The 13,259-nt window shown below is 42.8% G+C and overlaps 1 non-coding gene across 1 annotated transcript; it reads left to right on the forward strand.

Moving 5' to 3' along the window:
- The first annotated feature begins 11,148 nt into the window (after positions 1-11,148).
- Positions 11,149-11,312, forward strand: LOC142454149 (U1 spliceosomal RNA). Its single transcript, XR_012785669.1, has one exon. It is a non-coding gene; the product is annotated as a U1 spliceosomal RNA (small nuclear RNA).
- The last annotated feature ends 1,947 nt before the right edge of the window (positions 11,313-13,259 follow it).

Consider the following 13,259-nt stretch of genomic DNA (forward strand, 5'->3'; position numbering starts at 1 on the left):
TGGTGGTAACAAGTTTATAGTTTGTCACACGAGTGGCAGTCCAAGTGGGTATGTTGCTGTTCATTTTTAATAAGTCAGATACATGGATGGCATTCTCTAGCATTAGCATCCTGGAATAAATTTATGGATGTGCAAAGACATTTACTTAATGGCACAAATTAAAGTGTTAAATAAGAAATAAATAGCAATAGAGTCAATGATGAAGTGCAGTTTCCAAATAAATAAGAGTGTTCTTGCACACTGCTCTTTGCCTCGATGCCGGTGTAACTACCAAGATATGCTATGGGGCTCATGGTGTCAGAGGGCCGCGTGTCACCATACTTTTGCCCTTCAGGAAGAGAAATTCTGTACCGCTGAATAAGAAGTCAGAGAGGATAAGCCTAAAATGACCCCCTCTCCCTTAAGCACCCTTTGAAATATTTTGGAGTCCTGTGTCCTAAACATTGCTGTTGTTAGGTGCTCTCCAATTGGTTCTGAGTGAAAGGGGCTGATGTACAACAAAAAGAAACACCGCCTGATCCTGTGCCTTCCTCACAATTGTTCACAGGTTTAAGGTCAATGTTTCAGCCACCGCGTCACCCATTTCGTCCAGGGCCTCACTCTTTTTTGCTTCCCTTCCAGCAAACATGATGGCCTTCTTCAGGGACTGGTACCCCTTGCATGTGGGCACGCCTAAGTTATCTGATGCCATTTATTTAAGTCAACATTGCATTCTTTTGCTTCCAATTCCATAACATTGATAATGAGGTGATTGGTAGAGAATGATGATAGTAACCTTTTACCTTTGTTGTAGCTTGAAAGGTCACTTGGCTTTATGGACTTTTATAGGCACTTGTTTCAAGTAATTGAAACGATATTTCATTGAAATCAGATGTATAATGTCAGAAGAGAAAAAGATGCTCCCACCTACTTTTGCCCCACGTCTTCCAGAGTGAAGGTCACGATGATACATTTTCACATTCACTTAGTACGCGCAATGGACTACATCTTGGATGCCTCCAGGATGACAGAAAGCAGTGCCATGAATCTGGTGAGTGGTTCTCGTGCTTGCCCTGGAACCTGCTGTGTATTCTTCCCTCCTATTGCTCTGTTATTGTCTGTTTGCTGTGCTGCATTGTCCCCTGAAGTAGATGTTCCTCGAGGTGGCAATTGTCTCTGATTCCTTGCTGAATCTTGCTTATGTCACTCTTTAAGTTCTCAGTGTTTAAGTTTATGGCGTTTTGGACATAGTAGGCATGTAATATATATGTGGAACGAAGGGAGGAGGGAATAGAGGGAAGGAGGACATGAAGGAAGGAAAGATGGACAGAGGGGGAAAGGTAGAAAGAGGAAGGAAAGAAGGTGGGAAAGAAGAAAGAAGAGGAAGAAGGAAAGATGGAAGGATGGAGGGACAGAGGGGAAAAGGTTGAAAGAGAGTGAGAGTGTGAGGAAGGAAAGGAGGTGGGAGACAGGGAAGAAGAGGGAGGAAGGGAGGGAGGGAGGGAGGGAGGGAGGGAGGAAGGAAGGAAGGAAGGAAGGAAGGAAGGAAGGAAGGAAGGAAGGGAATTCTGCCACCTCCTTCCCAGAGACTAAGAGATGTGAGTCCTGAGATCTCAGCACTGCACGCAGAGGAAGGGACTATCTGTTTCTAGGTGATGGTATTTGTGCAGACACAGGTGAAGATATTCACATGGATGCCAATGCCAGCAAGAGAAGACATCAGTGCAATCTGTCCCGCTGCTGCTTTAGAAATTAAAGAAAATTCCTCTGGCTACAATATATTTGGCAGTCCATTTGATAAGGTTAATCGAGCATGGGTTCATACTGATCATTGTTTTCTAATGAGAATTTTAAAAGCACTCTAGTTGTGTTTATTAAGTGTCTAATGGGGGACCAATATAATGCTAACCAGTGAATGGAAAGCAAAAACCTTCAGCAGTCATCCATTCATCAGTGTAGACTGAGAATTTAGTGATTTGCCAGATGTTTTCCAGGTGCTGGCCACTTCCCTGCCCTCAAGATAATTGCACTGTTCCCTGGAAGCCAAAGCATACAGTTCAGACAGAAAACTCTCAGAACACACCGAGATGAGTGTAAACGCTTACTCATAACAACAGTATTAGAAAAAATAAAAAGGTATTAAGTGCTTACTTACTATGAGCCAGGCACTGTGCTAAGCATTTTATGTGCTTTATTTGATTGAATTGTCATTGAACTTTTACAGGGTCACTATGAGTCAGAATCACATTGACAGTCATGGATTTATACTTTATACTCACTGTCACTGAAATTGCCCTTTAACAGCAGATAAAAGGCTGGTCCTAAGCAGATAAGACACTCACCCAAGTCACCAGATAACAAGTGGTATTAGTCTTTTTTTAAATCATTTTATTGGGGGCTCATACAACTCTTATCATAATCCATACATACATCAATTGTATAAAGACCCTTGTACATTCATTACCCTCATCATTCTCAAAATATTTGCTTTCCACATAAGCCCTTAGAATCAGCTCCTTATTTTCCCCCTCCCTCCCTGCTTCCCCCTCCCTCATGAACCCTAGATAATTTATAAATAATTATTTTGTCATATCTTACCCTGTCTGTTGTCTCCCTTCACCCACTTTCCTGTTGTCCATCCCCCAGTGAGGAGGTTATATGTAGATTCCTGTAATTGGTTCCCCCTTTCTCACCCACCCTCCTGGTATCTCCACTCTCACCACTGGTCCTGAAGGGATCATCTGTCCTGGATTCCCTGTGTTTCCAGTTCCTATCTATACCAGTGTACATCCTCTGGTCTAGCCAGGTTTGTAAGGTAGAATTGGGATCATGATAGTGGTGAGGAGGGGGGAGCATTTAGGAACTAGAGGAAAGCTGTATGTTTCATCATTGCTACACTACACCCTGACTGGCTCATCTCCCAACGACCCTTCCGTAAGGGGATGTCCAGTTTCCTACAGATGGTCTTTGAGTCCACACTCCACACTCCCCCTCATTCACAGTGATATGAATTTTTGTTCTCTGATGCCTGATAACTGAACCCTTTGACACCTCATGATCACACAGGCTGGTGTGCTTCTTCCATGTGGGTTTTGCTGCTTCTGAGCTAGCTGTCCTCCCAGAATTTATTTAAGAGGACAGCACTGATGCTACAGATTAGGAAGAGGGACATGTCTTATCAGAGCACACGGGAGCAAATAAGGAGGAGGAGAGAGTAGAGCACATCCTGGCCCACCAATCCTTGAGGACAATATTCCCGCTCAGAGCAGCCAATCCACAGAGAAGACCATATGGACAGCCTCACTATGAGACAGGACATCCCTCACTGATCCATAGCCCTACAAGGGACAACACTGGAGACCCCATGTGGGAATTGCACCTGATCTGATCCTACCACATGGAGGCAAAACAGAATAACAAGGGGAACAGAGCAACAAAGTCCCCAGGGAACACCAAAAATAGACTTTGGGGCCAGGGCTTGGCACCCCATCATACTCGACCAGAAAACACTCCTAAAGGTGAACAAACAGTCCTTAAACTAACTACACGCTTTTCTTTTGGGTTGTAGTTGTGTTTTTGTTTTGTTCTCTTTGTCATTGGCTTTCTGTTGTCACTGTTTTCTTTTCTTTTGTTGCTTGGTTTTGCTCTGTCTTGTTTTGTGTGCATGTTATTATCTCCGTAGGTCTGTCTAAACAAGATAGGCTGGATGAACAATCTGGAAGAGAAGACAGCAGGACCAACATAACAAACCCAGGGACAACGGAACAACAAGTGATCCAAATTGGTGGTGAGGAGGGTGTAGGAGGCCTGGTAGGGTGTGCTCAAGGATAATGTAACTGAGAGGAATTACTGAAACTGAAATGAAGGCTGAACATGATTGTGGGATGAGAGGAAAGTCAAAGGAAATAGAGGAAAGAGCTATGAGGCAAAGGCCATTTATAAAGGTCTAAATAAAGGCATGTACATATGTAAATATATTTATATATGAAGATGGATAAATAGATATATGTGCATATATTTATAGGTTTAGTATTAAGGTAGCAGATGGACATTGGGCCTCTACTGAAGTACTCCCTCAATGCAAGAATACTTTGTTCTATTACACTGGCTTTCCATGATGCTCACTTTCCCGACAGGATTGCTGAAGACAAAGTGGGTGCATAAGCAAATGTGATGAAAATGCTGATAGAGCCCGGCTATCAAAAAATATAGCTTCTAGGGTCTTAAAGACTTGAAGGTAAACAAGCGGTCATCTAGCTCAAAAGCAACAAAGCCCACATGGAAGAAGCACACCAGCCTGTGTGATCATGAGGTGCCAAAGAGATCAGTTATCAGGCATCAAAGAACAAAAAATCATATCATTGTGTGCGCACCTCCCTGATATGATCGCTGAAGACAAATGGATGCATAAGCAAATGTAGTGAAGAAAGCTGATGGTGCCTGGCTATGAAAGGATATAGCATCTGGGGTCTTAAAGGTAGTCGTGTTTATTAAATGCAGGGAAATAACTTGAATCAAGGATCTTCTAGCTCCCAAGTTTATGCACTTGCGTTCCCTGATGCTTCTGATCACCTGCCTTCTTTTTTTTTTTTAAATAGGTAAAACATTCTACAGAAGAAAGACTGATTAAAAACAAGAGAAGTTTCACATAAGAGATAAAGCTTGGAACAACAGGTCTTAGAGTGTCATAAGATTTACCTCATTCAAACAGATAGAATAAAGAATTGATATCAAGGTGGGCACAAAGGACAGTAAAACCAAAAATGTCAAAAAATTATGCAAAAGGATGAGATCTATCTTGGAGGACATAATTTAACTAAACTGAAGCGTTCAGCCCATTGAAATCCATCTCACTGCCATGAGTTGGTGCTGCGTCATTGAGACCCTGTCGGGCAGGCTAGACCTGCATCTGTGAGTTTCTGAGACCATAATGCTTTACAGGCGTAGAAAGCCCCATCTTTCTCCCACAGAGCGCCTGGTGGTTTTCAACTGCTGACCTCACAGTTAGCTAAGAGTTCAACATGTAACTGTGATGTCACCACAGTTCCTGACTTTGGGGCTCTTAAAGTCTACCAAAACCAATGCCTATAACGCCTAAGGTGGCAGCCCAGAACTCGCAAGCCCTTGCCTGCCCTACTCACTGTAGTATATCAGTTCATTAATCTCGCTTCTTCAGTGTTTGAATCTGTTTTCTCTGTTTAACTCTCACCACAAACACCTTAATTCGGAGCGTCCCAGTTTATTCCTGGGATGAGGGTTCCACCACTAATTTTCTATGTGACATCATGCAGCTCACTGCATTTTTCTTTAATTCTCGGTTTCCTATCAACCAAGTGGCACAGTACTTAACACCTTGCTCACAAAGTCATCGTATATATTCAAAGTTCCTAGAAACATATCATTATCTTTCACTTCCATCTTTCCATGTGCTTAATTTACGTACCCAAGTGTCCGGATAATGGGGAGAACAACACAAAAATTAGCTTTGACATGTTATCTCATTTCTTTTTGAACATCTGAACATCATGGCTCAAATTATGACTAGAGTAGTGTGTTAGTCTGGGAAGACTAGACAAACAAATTCATGGAAACTGATATGTGTATAAGATAGAGCTTTATGTACAAGAGCAATTGAACATTGATGAAACATCCCAGCCCAGTCCAGATGAAGTCTATAAGTCTGATATTAGTCAATATGTCCAATATCAATCTATAAATTCTTCAGACTCACGCAATACATGCAATGATGCCAAATTCAGGAAGCTCACAGGTCAGTGGGTAGAAAGTCTTGTGGATCCAGTGGCGGTGGAAGCATCTCAGTGCTGGCACAGGTCTCCAAGTGGCTCCTCCAGCTCCGGGGCTCTAGCATAGCTCCATGTATCTTGTCTGCAGGAATATCTCACAGGGAGTGTCCCAGTGTCCCGCCTCCAGCAAGCTATTTATCAATTTAGCAGTTCCATATGAGGTCATCAAGCTGTGGCCTGATTGACAAGCTAAACTCCACCCCTTCACTCCTAAGTCTCAAATTGACAACAGATTACGTAACTAACACAGAAGTTTTATCAGTTGCTTTACTCTGCTGCTAGGATAAAATCCAAACTGTTTAGTCTGGTATTGTTGCTGTTGTTATGTGTCCAGTTCATAGCAAGCCTAAGTACAACAAATGAAACATTGCCAAGTCCACCTTCCTCACACTTGCTGTTGTATTTAAGCTCACTGTTGCAGCCGCTGGATCACTCCATCTCATCAAGGGTTTTCAACTTTTCCACGGCCCACCTATTTTACCAAGTGGTGCCCTTTTCAGGGGGATGTGCTCTTCTGACTGCATCCAAAGTACGTGAAATGAAGTCTTGCCATCCTTACTTCTGACTATTCTTCTCCAAGACAGATCTGTGTGTTCTGTTGGTATTCCTCAGTTCTTTCCATAGTCTTTCCAGCCCCATCACTTCAATGTAACAATTCTTCTTTGCCCTTCATCACTCAGCATTCAACTTTCAGATGCATATGAGGTGACCAGAAATACCACCGCTTGGGTCACTTTAGGCCTCCAAGTGACGGCATTACTCTTTGACACTTCAAAGAGACTGTGTACAGCAGAGTCACTCAGTGTAATGAATCATTTGATTTCTTGACTGCTGTTTAAACGAGCATTGATGGTAGATCCAAGCAAGATAAAGTCCTTGAAAATTTCACTCCTTCCTCCATCTATCATGATGTGACCTCTGGGTGTGGTTATGAGGGTTTGAGTTTTCTTTAGATTAGATTGTAATTCACATTGAAGGCTGCAAGCCTTAATCTTCATCCTCAAGTAGTTCCAGTCCTCCTCATTTTCAGCAAGCAAGCTGCATATAGCAGATGGTTAATAAACCTTCCTCTACTCCTGATGCCGACTTCTGATATTAGCCTTGTTAAATTCATCTCATTAAAAGTAACATTAAATCAATAAGCCCCTATGGTGAACCAGTAAACATTCAAGATGTGAAACAACAACCACCACAGAAATTAGCCTCTTAATTCCACACCGGAAGCTCAAGGTGAATTTTGAACTAGGAATAGAGATTTAGGACTCCTCATTGTATGGGTGAGACCATGAACATGGGTAATACTATCCACAGAGAACAAATAGCATCAGAAGAAAGGGGATGAAGAATAATGTTGAGGGGGCTCAGCGACATTTAAGGAGTAGACATAGGAGAAAGAGTTTGTGAAGGGAATTTAGAAGGACCAGCTGAGATAAATAGAAGGGGCCTGATGAGGACACCATTTAAGGTCAGGGAGGAGAACGCAGTGGTCAATGCCATGGGTTTACATAGACATCCCAGTTAGAAAGTTGGGTTATATGAGCCATCGCAGGGGTAGTAACTGACCTGAAGCAGCGTGAAAAGAGAACTGCATGTGAAAAACAAAAGCAGGAGTTAGAGGCTATCGTGACAGACGAAAAAGAAATTAAAGCTGTCCGTGATTCAATTCTACTTGGATCACCAATCAGCATCCACAGAAGTAGCAATAATAAAAATCCAATGATGCACTGCATTGGGTAAATCTGCTCCAAACGGCCTCTTTAAACTTGTAAAAGCAGAGACATCACTTTTAGCATGAAGCTGCGCCTGACCACGCTACCATCTTTCCACTTACTGCGTATGCACAAAAAAGCTAGACAATGAAAAGGGAGAGAGAAGAAACGATGCGTTCTTTAGCGCTGCTGAGGAATATTGAATGTGTCGTGACTGACAAAAGAACCAACAAGTGAATCTTGGGGTGTGGGACTCAAACAAAGTGATCCTTAGAAGCGAGGATGGTGGGGCTTTGCCTTGCTAATTTTGGCCATGTCTTCTAGAAAGAGGAATTTTGGGAAAGGACATCATATTTGGTAAAGTATGGTGCCAAAGCAAATGAGAGGACCTCTCATTTGACACAACATCCACACTGATGCGATCAAGCACACCAACAATCGTGAAGAAGCCTCAGGATGAAGCGGCACTGTGTTCCATGATAAACACGCGTCCCGTGAGTCAGAACTCTCTTCAAAGCCACGATCAGTGTGTAGGCGCTTCGCAGCAAAGAACTCGAGTTCTCTCTCTATGAAGTGAAGGGATGGATTTCTCTTCCAGAAAGGAAGACTTTATTTCATAGCAGCTTTCAGCTCCACATGCTCATTAAAATACTTCAAAATTTCTTTAAAAATAAGGATCCCTGGACCAAGTGCCAGAGAGTCTGCTATATTGGTTTTGAAGGGTGTCTGACATCTGCACGTTCTATGACGCTCCGTAAGTGATTGAGACCTGCCGTCGGGTGCGCAACCTTGAACTGCAGCAAAAGAACAAGCACAGGCTTCCTGATGAGCCCATGGCGGTCAGCTGGGATTCTTGTTGCAAGGCAGGGACTCCCCGCCCCCTTTTTAATTATGAATGAGGTGAAGGTGCAGTGAGCAGATCACCAGTTGTACATGCAACAATCTGCACACATTCTGTTCCAATTTATCCAATTTCAATCTTTCAGCATACCGTTACTTATCCTGTTTCCTCTCTGTGTTTCTTTCCCAACCTGTGTACTTAATCCTTGGGTAACTGATGTCCTTTTGATGTTTAATGACTGTTTGTTTGTTTTTTTCTTACGTGGGTCTGAGTTCAGATCCAGATCTGAAGAGTGCAGAAGAGCCACAGTCTCTTGAGGATCCCAGCAGTCTCTCTGACCAGTAAACCTGATCTCCTTTGTGATTTTGAGTCTGGTTCCACACTTGCCCCCTTTGCGGGTCCTTCTGAGATGATCCTTTTCAGGCTAGCTGGTAGTGCTAAGCCAGACCCAGCTCGTTCTTCTGACCTCAGATTGTAGAGGCTGATGGCTGTGTGGTCTCCTAGTCCATTTGAGTCATTTTTTCCATATAGCTTTCCATTTTCATCACTATTCTTTCATCCAAACAGAAAAAAAAAAACAATTGTCCACCTCAGATGGTTGCTCTCAAGCTTTTAAGACCCCAATTGCTACTTATCAAAGTGGGATATAGACCATCGTCTTTGTGAACAATGTTACGCCAATTGACCTTTGTGGGCCTGGAGGTTATTGTCTTGAGTACTCAGTCCAGGATCTTATTCTCTCAAGGTGTTTGGCGGTATCTAAGATGTTTTCATCACTCTGCTCCTGTACGCTTCACCACAATCTAAACCAAACTCAACGCCATTGAATCGATTCCAAATCATATTGACCCCACAGGGTTTCTGGGATTGTACATCTTTATGGGAGTAGGAAACTTCATCTTTCTCCTTGGAACTGCTGGTTTTGCACGTAGCAGTCCAACCAGGGCCCACTGCATCACCAGGCTCCTTACAGGGAACACAAATATTCTCGGTCAAATCGACACATAGTCAGGGGTATGTTCCTATTCGCCTTCCCAGCCTGTTCAGCCTGCATATCTAAGCATCTGCTCACAGATCATCACTATTGTAGGATGTGTACTTAACACTGCCGCTAGTGCTTGCAAATCTCTCAGTGTCTTCTCTGGAAGGCATGAACTTCTAATAAAAGCAGCAAATATGTTTTCTGTACATTGACCAGAAACTGATAGATACCATCTAGCCATAACCTTACAATCTTTCTGTAAAATCGCATCTACTGTCATGTTGACTTGAACTCATAGCAACCCTATAAGACAGAATAGAGCTGCTCTTCAATAACCTCGGGACTGTCAAGTTTGGCAAGAGCATCCTTATCTTTCTTCCTCAGACTGGCTGGTGGGTTTGAACTGCTGACTTGGCAGTTATCGGTCCAGCACTTAACACACTGCAGCACAGTAGTTCCTTCTCCCTATAAAGTTACAGCCATCAAAAAAATGTCAAGGTGATTTCTACTCATGGTGAGTGTGTTAGACTGTGTTGTCTGGAAAAACAAAACCAGTGACACTCATATATGCATAAGAAATAATTTTATATCAAGAAGTAATCTCGTATCAAGAAGGTATCACAGACCAGTCCAACCCAAGTCTGTAAGTCTAATGATAATCAGGGCCCTCTTCAGACTCACGTAGCTTCAGTCCAATGGCACAGAAAGATAAAGTAGGATGCAGGGAGACCATAGGTCAGTGGGTGCAGTGTTATAGTGATCCACGGTTAGTGGAAACAGGGCAGTATGCTGATAGCTTGCAGGCTTGGGTGGCCTACACAGGGTACCCCAGGAGGCAGACACAGAGTACCAGCAAGGATGAAAGCAAAAGGCAAGAAAGAGAGGGGCGGGGGAATCCCCAGTGTCTCCTTATTAAAAGGCTATAACTCCCAGGAGGCACCAGCAGGCTGTGATCTGATTAACAGATTAGACTCCATCGCTCCACAAGTGCAAGTTGACATAAAATCTAAGACGCGCACGACTCCTGCATCTCAGAGTAGACCTGCTCCTTAGGATTTCTTCACTGCAATCTTCACAGAAGCAATTGACCAATGCTCTCTCTTCCACTGGGTGAGCTGGAAGCGCTAACTTGAGGTTAGCAGTCAATCAGAAATTGCTTGCATAGCCAGTTCCCTTCCTGGGACATAAATATTACAACTGTATTCTCATTATATACAAAGAGACAATGAGGTTCAAGGAGATTAGCACTTTAGTTGCATGTACCCAGCTGGTACAGCATTGCCAGATTCCAGGAACCCAAGCTGTTCCCTCTAGTTCCCATCTGCCTAACTACTGAACCCGCCATCCTCTGGCGGTTAAGTCATCGACCTCCTCACAAGAGCGCTGTGCTTGGCCAAACAAAATGAACAAAATGACTGAGTCCTGATGGGTTCACACCCAGAGGAAGGAAACCCAGAGTGAAGACATAAAGACTAAATCAGAGCACGAAATGGACCGAATTGTAGGGTCCACCGGAGTCTGCAGGAGTGCCGTCTTATAAACTTCCAAAGGTACCCTTGCATCATTTACTTGGATAACTATATATGCAGAAATTTAATTAGCAGATGCAGCATAATCCAAATAAGCCAATCGACAGATCATTAATTTTGCTTAAGCCAACCCTGAAGCTGAAGAGTGTTTCTACCCTACCTTTGCAAATGGCCCAAAACTGAATGGAGACAATGACATAAACTGAAATAATGATTTAGTAGCAGCATTACCAGAAGTTTAAAATTTTCTCCTGAATTGGCAGCATGATCAAGAGGCCTAAACTTTCGCATAAATGAAAGCTTAAAAATCACCTGGCAGGGGAGATACCATGATCACGAAGGTGGTTTTCCCAGGGCGAGGCTTATCCATTGCACTCCGGATGTGCTGACCCCTGCGATTTCCCCAAATGTGGGAAACTCGACTGCATAACTTGTGGTAGCGGGGGACTGCGATCGCGCTCTCCCCTTTAAAAAAAAAATCATCCAAGATGGTTGTGCAAGAGGCTATCTCCAACTGCCCTATATTGTAACTCAGTATAACAACACGCCATCGCAATGCACACGCGCGCAAACACACACACACACACACACACACACACAGATCCTCAAGGATCAAAACGAAGCCCCACCCCACTGTGTGAAATAGATTTTTGCTCATACTGACCTCCCATGGGGCTTCTGAGACTGCAGATCTTTACAGGGGACAGACAACTTCCTCTAACACAGAGCAACTGGTAGGTTTAAAGCACAAACCTTGAAGGTAGAGGCCCAAATGCTTATTGGTCAGTGCCAGCAGGGCTCCTTTGTCCTTAAATTGTAGGCATGCCCCTGTGTGCAGCAAACCCTCCTTACAAATTGTTCTAAATCATTTGACTGGGGGCTCGTACAACTCTTATAACAATCCATCCGTCCATCCATCGTGTCAAGCACATTTGTATGTTTGTTGGCATCATCATTCTCAAAACATTTTCTTTTACTTGAGCCCTTGGTATCAGCTTCTCATTTTCCCCTTCCCTCTCCCACCTTTACTCCCTCACAAACCCTTGACAATTTATAAATTATTATTTTTTCATGTCTTACATTGGGAGGAGGCTATATATAGATCATTGTGATCAGGTCCCCCTTCCTCCCCCAACTCCCTTCACCCTCCTGGTATTGCTATTGTCATTATTGGTCCTGAGGAGCTTATCTGTCCTGGATTCCCTGTGTTTCTAGCCCTTATCTGTACCAGTGTACATTCTCTGGTCTAGCCAGATTTGTAAGGTACAATTGGGATCATGATAGTGGGGGGAGGACACATTTAAGAATTAGAGGAAAGTTGTATGTGTAAAACCGAGGCCCGTCGATCCATACCAACATCTGCAGAAACACCCACGGCTGGTGCATTTATTTAGTGGGAGTCTAAAAATAATTGTAAGTGACCAGATGAAAAATACAGTGGGCTTCCCCACTAGACTGTAACAATATTAAAGTAAATAATATTGTACTCTTCATTTATATAACAGTGTTGTTTTTCAATTCTCTCAGGGTTTGGGGTTTGTTTGTTTGTTTTCAGCTTCTCCAAATACACGGCTTCACAAATTTTCCAGAACTTGTTTTTGAAAAGAGGAAGAAGGAAAAAAAATGTTAGCTCTTCAACTTGGAATTATAATTGGCTATGCTTCTTTTATTTTATTAAGTGATAATTTATGAAAGACTGCTCTAACACCCTCCCTTTGGAAAGCATGGAACGAGGAAATATGTCATCAAGGCAACGTAATCAGAATATTTAATTAACATGCAACCATACGAGAAGGAAATCATCTTCTAACATTCGTGTGCAAAAGTCAACAGCAGGACTCTATTTAAAAGACTACATGATTTAGAAATAACTTTTAATGGAGGTAAGAAGGTCGTTAATAAAATATTTGTTCAATCATTCTTCTATTTCCAACAGCAAATACAAAGCGTGACCTGGAACTCATTTGAAAGCATACTGCCTCTGGTTATCAAATCAATTCACAAGCCCTCTACATTCCTCAACGCCCACCGAGGTCGCACCCTCCCCATCTCAAATGCGTCTCTATTCACACCCACCAGGCAGTGTCTTCTGTTCCCAAGTCTTCAGTTTGGATTTAGGGCCTTCCTTCACAGCTAGGGCTTGCTTGTTTTTCCTCTAAAATGCATATCGCATGGGAAGTGGGTGAAAAAATGACTAAGTGTACCGCATCAATGGTAAAACGCCGGTTAGGAGATGAAATTGATTAAAAATCAAAAGATAAAGCTAAGAACTGAAATAGCAAGCATAGCTCAGAATTAAGTGAATTTTGTGCGCTCTGTTATACATTTACGGACATTAGGTGGTTTAAAGTTTCTTCATATATTTTAAAAGCTACATAGGGTCCTACCAGTTGGAGTTTCACAAAAGTGCCCGGT

Source organism: Tenrec ecaudatus, chromosome 7 (genome assembly GCF_050624435.1).
Source record: "Tenrec ecaudatus isolate mTenEca1 chromosome 7, mTenEca1.hap1, whole genome shotgun sequence".
In the NCBI taxonomy this organism is placed as follows: Eukaryota; Metazoa; Chordata; class Mammalia; order Afrosoricida; family Tenrecidae; genus Tenrec; species Tenrec ecaudatus.